The sequence below is a fragment of the Pimephales promelas genome, chromosome 13 (genome assembly GCF_988280905.1).
Source record: "Pimephales promelas chromosome 13, fPimPro1.hap1.1, whole genome shotgun sequence".
Classification (NCBI taxonomy): domain Eukaryota; kingdom Metazoa; phylum Chordata; class Actinopteri; order Cypriniformes; family Leuciscidae; genus Pimephales; species Pimephales promelas.
Genome location: NC_142781.1, coordinates 32,361,365 through 32,369,329, shown reverse-complemented (window position 1 = coordinate 32,369,329; position 7,965 = coordinate 32,361,365). Strand labels below are relative to the sequence as shown.

Genomic DNA, 7,965 nt, shown 5'->3' with positions numbered 1-7,965 from the left:
GGTGTTGCAGTGTGGTTGGTCAACCCCTCTTGTTTCATCATGTGACAGTTTAAACGAACAAAAACGTTTATTAAAGTAGTTTTAATTTTTAAAAAAAGTGCTACATCCATAATAACTATTAAATATAGCTAGCTAATATGTTACGTTCACGGAGATACCATTAGTAATCATTTTATTTGCATTAAAAGTATATTTTTAGACAATGTAGTCAGGCAACATGCCAATACATTTGTCCAAATGCAACATTTTTTTTTTTAAATGATCATAGCCTTCAGAATTTAGAAAATACATTATTTAATCATAAACCTCAGTATGTTTTCACCCAGAGCATAGCCTATATATAGGCTACATGTTTTCTTTAAACTGTTCCTTGGACAGGCTATTTATTTTGTTAATAGGTAGTTAACAGAACTGAGGGAGGTAATAGGCCTACTGTGAGAAATAAATAAGCTGCATTCAATTAAATGTCAGTGCTGTCAGTTGTAACAATATTAGGTCAGAATTTAACTTTGGACCTTAAGCGTTGTTTATAGTCTAATCATAAACGGATCAGTTAAAGATTGAAGGGGATATTTGTAAAAATATATTTATATTAAAACGTAAAGATCGGTCATTAAAAGACCTTTAGGCTAAAATTATTGTGAATATTGTTATTATATAGGCTAAACATCTCGTAATATTTTCATCATCAAACACTGACTTAGCCTAATGCAATTAGCAGAAAGGAAATCAACTAAATGTAAAACGGAAATGAGAATTCTGCTTCCTGTCTCGTTTTAATGCAAGCAAAGAATGCCCAAATTGATCGAAAACAATCCCTTGAAGGCGTGCGTCCGCGGTCGTGGCAGTAAAGGGAACTCATATCCCGGCCGCAGGTCAGACCCCGCGCGCATCAGCTCGCGCTGGTGTATTTAATGCGGAGGAGCGCGTGGCCCGCGGGTTCCGTCGCGTGACTCGTCATGCGTGAAGTATTGTGACCCAGGTGCAGCACCCGCATGTCCGCGAGCGACGTGGATCTCGACTAGATTCAGAGATTTCTCTTCAGCAGAAAAAAAGACTAGCCTCCCTCTTACCCACGGGACCTGAAACAACACAAGCAGATATCTTTCATCCTTCCCTCGAACTCGGTTCTCATTACCTCAGAAAGAAGAAAAGAAAAAAAAAAGAAGAAAAAACAATAGGCTACAACAAAAGCCCATAAGACCAAACCCATATCTAATATTACTGATTTTGGCTACTCAATAATGACTTTAAACAATAGCTAATCAAATAGGCATCTATTCAGGAGAATAAAAAATAAAATGCGTCAACAAAACCGACGAAAAGCAATCAAACAACTGACACAATTTTGAGCTCTTTTATTTAAAGTTGAAACTAAACATTCATGATTGGTTGAAGCCATGTGTAAGCGAAGTTGAAAATCGGTCATTAAAAATCCATTTATCCTTCATGATCACAAGAGGGAAAGACACAATGGCATGAATACAATGCCAAAACATAAAATATCGATTAATTGATAGACCTCGGGCCTGGTCACTAAAATGGATCTGCTAATGCGTCTTAAGACTAAAGTTTTTTTTTTTTTTTTCTATTTTTCATCATCTTATTTTTTCGGGATGAGAGGAGAAAGATGAGCTTTGTTTGAGCTTTCAGGTCCCCGTGCTCGCTGTCACGCAATGGACTGTAAAAATGGTTTATCCAGACACGCGCCGGGCGCGCGTAATTCCTGCTTGAGGCGTGATGACCGCAGGCAGCGCGAGCCTAACTGATCAACCTGGATATTTCATTATTCATTAATTTACTGTTTAACAAATCCCGCTCATTATCACGGGAGCGGCTGGCAAGATCCGACCGTTCGGCGGCAGTTGGTGTCAGGCGTGGAGAATTGGCACATTTGATCCTGAGCTGTTTTTTCTCTCTCTGTGTATTATTATTATGGGCTATTCAACATCCCGAAACAGCTCGAGATCGTCATGAATAATAAGCAGCGCGCGAGCTTGTCAAAGCCCGTTGAGCGTGACACAGCCTGTGGAAAAAATCGAGGCGTTTTTAATATTAACCCCCACTTCAGTCACTATTTGGAAAAGACAAAACAACACGCTGATAAACTCGGAGATATGCGATTACTACGGCAATGACACGCGTCCACAGTGGACGAGAAGGACATCAAACGCAAAGTGTCTCATAAGGCAGTTTAAAGGTTCTGTAAGCGATTATTTTGGAATAACAAACACATGCTCCTCTATACCTGAGATAGCACTGAAATATTAAGTGTCCTAAGATATCAAATCTGCCTTAGGTAGCGGCCCGCCTTTTTAGCCAATCAGAAAACTTTAGCCAATCAAACACGCTCTACCTGTCAATCATTTTGCGCGCCTTCGTGAGTGAGGACCCTTTCCACACACTGTGATGATGCGTTTGTACTGTCATGTAAATGTAAACGTTTTTTTAATTTGGTCTTTTTTATATAAACATAAATGTATGACACTATTTAGTAGCCTATTATATTACCTTTGCGTCACATTATAAAACGCTGCTGTGAGGGCGTTTCTAATACTGGCTGTTGGAAGTGATGGTAAAGTTGACATCTTTCTCTCTTCTGACTGCCTTTATCAATCTCTCTCTCTATATATATTTTTTACTATAGCCTCTAGATCCTTATTCATCGTATGGTGTCGTTTAATGCTCTTTGAAGCTGCACTGAAACTCTCATTTGGACCTGAACCGTTTGGTTCCCACTGAAGTCCATTATATGGAGAAAATCGTGGAATGTTTTCATCAAAAACCTTCATTTCATTCGACTGAAGAAAGAATGACATGGACATCTTGGATGACATGGGGGTGAGTAAATTATCAGTAAAAGTTTTTTTAAAAGTGAACTACTCCTTTAAATGGATAGGCCACACGCAGTTTTTTGAGGACGTAAATAACGACTTAAAACCACGACTCACTACTTTGTAGCATTCCAGGCCACCTGAGCGCAAGGAATTGTGGTAGCTAGATGTAAACAAACCAGCATGGCGGGGCTTATGCGCTTTTGTAATCATTTCTGTCGCCAAAGGTTCTTACTCAGCGCGCAAGGAAAGATAAGCTGATATCTTTTATTTTATTTGTATATTTGGAAATGTAGCCTATTTGGGATTAATTTATCCTTGCACTCAATGGACTGAAAACTAATTATTAACGTTATATTGTCCTAAGTGTATTCACACCGTGTACCGCTGTAGAAACACTGCATCTAGGTTCTGCCATTGTTGTTTTGTATGGTTTCGCGGGCTTTGTGACGTCAGAGCTCGTAAACGGTAGTACACTTTTACAGTCTATGGTAGCACATCGATCTAGTAAGAGTTCACGTGTGGGAAGTCACGGGTTTGACAACACCGTCCCAGTGCACTTTCACAGGTAAGGTTGGGAAACTGCTTTCGTACAGATTTACTTTTGAAACTCTAAGTTGCAGTAGGCTACTATTATTGACTTCTGTTTGATAAACCGCTTGTGAGTTTCATTTGTAAGTGCCTTTAGATAACAGCATCCACTAAATGACTAAATGTAAATGTAGGCCTCTTGCAGTAGTGAATGGTTAATCAATGTCATCTTTCATTAACTGAGCATGACGTCGTTAATAGTTGTGGCGTACAGTCTCTGTACGCGTAACTTCAGTTCTGTTTAATGGTTCATTGAATCAAAACACCTCCATGACCTCCTCATCATTCACTGTGCTTTTACCCCAGCTCTACATCTTCCTTCCACATGCACTTTCAAAGCAGAGAACATGAAGGAGCTCACTCCAGGTAATGTATTTGATTTAAGATTCTTCAAGGGTTACTTAAGTTTTGCATTGAAGCTAAGCACAAAGAAAGGCTATAAAGGTGTTTGTTTGTTTTGTAATTTTCCAATACGATTCTCCAGGTATCAAACACAGATTCATAAAAATACACACACAGTAGTAATGCCTACTAATGCAGTTCTGGTTTTATTTGATGTGTGTTTGTGGTTTTGGCTCATTGGGTTTGTGTGAGTAAATGATTGATAAAGTTCAGCTTTGATGTTTCTTCGTATACACACATACACGCACAGTCTTATTCTCCTCGAATTTGCTTTGGGAACTTGTCATTCTTTGCATCTCAGCTAATAATACACAGACAGTTCCTCTTTTAAATTGTCAATTAACTTTGTGGAATTATTACAAAATAATTAATTAATTTGCCCGAAAATTCCAACACTAAAAACTTATATCCATCCATTATTGATCCTGAAACATTTATGGCATTGGATTTCCCAAAGGTTCTGGATTGATTTTGAAATGTTGCGCACATATCAAGCTGTCTTGAATAAATATTTGATATTTTAGTAAGAAAAAAAGAAATAAAAACTAATAAAATCCCTAAAAAATAGAGAGAATAAGCACTCTAAAAAAATGCTGGGTTGTTTCAACCCAAGTTTGGGTCAAATATGGACGAACCCAAATGTTGGGTTAAAAATGCAATTAAAAATGTAGCCTACAGTTGAAAGTGAAAGTTGAAGTTGGGTTAAAATTTGAAATGACATTTTTAACCCAACATTTGGGTTTGTCCATATTTTACCCAAATTTGGGTTCAAACAACCCAGCATGGTTTAGAGTGAGACAATCCCACATATTCATTCTAAACTAAATATTTAAAGGGATAGTTCACCCAAAAATGAAAATTCTGTCATCATTTTCTCACCCTCATGTTGTTCCAAACCTGTATGAGTTTCTCTCTTGAACACAAAACAAGATATTTTGAAGAATATTGGTAACCAGACAGTTGACTTTATAGTATTTATTTTATTTAGTGTTCAACAGAAGTGGTTTGAAACAACTTGAGTAAATATGGGTCAGAATCTTCATTTTTGGGTGAACTATCCCTTTAATTTTTCAAATGAACTTCTGCAATACTTTAAAATGAGCAAAAAAAAAAAAAAAAAAGCTATTGAATTTACCAAATGTATACACTCTAAAAATTTGCTGGGTTGTTTTAACCCAACTTTGGGTCAAATATGGACAAACCCAGACATTTGGTTAAATTTTTAATTACATTTTTAACCCAATGTTTGTGTTTGTCTATAATTGACCCAAAGTTGGGTTAAAACAACCCAGCATTTTTAGAGTGTAGCACTGATTTTGTGATCAGCTCTGTGAATGTGTGTGTGTGTTTACATGTAGGTTTGTGAGTTAGCAGCTGCTGGTGCTGCTGAGACAAGAGAAAAACAGGCCAAGGTTATGAATCCAGAAAACACTCATTCTTCTCAGTAACCTGCACACATAGACACAGAAACAATCTGAGCCATCACAATCTAAAGGATTAGTGTAGGCAACAATGAAAAGTCTGTCATCATTTCCTCACCCTCCTGCGGCCGCCAAACTCATGGTCTTTTCTATCCAACCCAGGCATAGGACAGGAGAGAGTACTTTATTCAATCCCTGGGGGGAAACTGAGGCATTGCAGCGCACATCAATTGCACAACAGGAAAGACAACAACAAATGCAATACAAAAATACAGAAAGAGAATTACACCCAAAAAAATCATGTACTATGAAACAGTTTTCACTTAGAAAATGCTAGTAAACATCACAAATAGTTACAAAGAAATGTGGTTAAATGTAATAATTTAGAAAGGCTCAAATAGTATTTTCTTGTAAAACATACTCCAATATCCTTTATATGCAATCACTTTTATAGTGGACAATAACCAGGGGCAGTCAAGCTTCAAAAAGGACCGAATCAGCGAATAACAACTCAAATTTCTGTCCGCTTATCATGCACAACTATATGACTTCGGAAGACTTGGATAGCGACGCGTATAGTCCTGACTATTTTTATGATGGGTTTTCTTTCCCATTTTGAGTTTCACATCTTCATGGGCACAAATATGCAGAAGAGCACAAATATGGAGCTACATGATCTTTGTTAGGGTGATTTATTCCTTTAATCTTCAAACAAAAGAGAGACGTTTGTGTGCAGAACGTGTACTTGCACGCTTCATGTCTCACCTGTGCTTCAGGTGTCAGTTTGCTTTGTTTCTCTTCAGGCATTTAGTACTTCATTTCCCAACCTGCACCACTGGACTTGCTTTTGTGTGTGTGTGTGTGTGTGTGTGTGTGTGTGTGTGTGTGTGTGTGTGTGTCAGAGAGCCTGCAGGTCTAACTAGCTAATGCATTGGTGATCTCTCTCTATAATGTCCCACACACACACACACACACACACACACACACACTCTGCTCAGGATTTAATGGCCTCTGTGGGTGGTGGGGGAAATAAAAATGAACGTTCACAATATAATATAGGCTACTGTTTGAATAAGTAAAATATTATCCTTGTGCTTATGGTGAGCTTTATAGTGTTTGTCTGGAACAGTCTGTTGAACATACAATTACAATTATAAACTCTGATGAGATGAGCAAACCTCTCTCTCCCTCTCTTTCTCTCTCTCTCTCGCTCTCTCCCTCTCCCTCTCTCCTCTGCTTTGCCACTGTGACCTTGTATGCTGACTAAATCCATGCCCTTGGCAACTATTATTTACACATGGATGGATGAACACACACACACACACACACACACACATACACATAGACACACACCCACACCAAGGCACTTTTTTGGAAATTTGGTTGGTTGAATATGTGATTTTATGTGTGAAAGCACATGTGCAGGTAGAACACCAGAAGTTAGTTCGATCAAAACCTCTTTTTGGGGTCCTCCATTAATTAATAAGTAAAATGCATTTTTTAATAGAAAGAAAATCTTGTGACCCAATTTATGCATTAAATTGATCAATAGTGTAAGTAAAACACTTAAGTTATGTAAGTTATTAAATAAATGCTGTTCTTTTGAACTTTGTAATCATAAAAAAATGTAAACATAAAAACATCAATAACATATATATTCCAAAAATATATGCATAACTTTTTTAACATTGATATAATAAAGATTTTTTTAGCTGCAAATCCTCATATTAGAGTGATTTCTGAAGGGTCATGTGACACTGAAGATTGCTGAAAATTCAGCTTTGATCACAGGAATAAATTACATTTTGAAATATATTACAACAGAAAACGGTTCTTTTAAATTGTAATAATTTTTCACAATATTACAGTTTATGTGTTCAAATAAATGCAGCCTTGATGAGACTTCAAAAACATCAAATCACATGGTAGTCATTTAAATATTAAACTTGTGCATAAAAAAATGGTCACTGGAAATGTGATTTTTAATTAGTACCAATGCAGTGGAACATGAGAATATAATTGTAATGTGTGTGTGTGTGTTTGGTTCTCAGCAGTGCTGATGTCCAGCAGATGTATATCTTTGGCGACGGCGTTCCTGAACACTGATTGGTTGTGACATTGTTTCATGGAACAAGATGCTCAGCAATGTGGACAGCATATATGTGTGTGCATGTGTGTGAGTGTTTGTGAGAAAGTCTCTCTCCCCCTCTGTGTGTGTGAGATGAGGATGTCTTGTGAAAGGCCCATCTGCCCTGGTGTCTGCCCACCAGTCATACTGCCAGCACAGGCACTGCAGCGGACGCCTAAACTCTCTGTGACAAGGACCCCTAGAGTGCATGTGCCACCCAACATAAACAACACTGGCACTGCACTCGCATATGACAGCCTGCGTGTGCGATTTCTTTTTACCTCTTCGACGTCATTCAGATTTTTCAATCATTTCTACTTTTACTTAAATGTATTATGTAATTTGCACTTAATCAGATTGAATCAATTTATTAAGCTATTTTAAGTCATCTTGGATAAAAGTGTGCACTAAATGGATAGAATCTTGATTTCCAGTTGAAAAAGTCCCATATTCACCTTCATATTCAATGGGATTGATGTGTAATCGTCAACATGAGACACTGTCTCAATAGATGTTAAAACCGGTTTACTTTAATAAAGGCCCGTTTATGGTGTAATGTATTTAAACTCCCTATTTTTCTTTAAAGGGA

At 37.5% G+C, this 7,965-nt stretch overlaps 1 long non-coding RNA gene across 1 annotated transcript; it reads left to right on the top strand.

Moving 5' to 3' along the window:
* Positions 1–3,008: 3,008 nt before the first annotated feature.
* On the top strand, positions 3,009–7,965 carry LOC120460406 (uncharacterized). Its single transcript, XR_005617942.2, has 3 exons — positions 3,009–3,402; positions 3,732–3,791; positions 7,300–7,965. It is a non-coding gene; the product is annotated as an uncharacterized LOC120460406 (long non-coding RNA).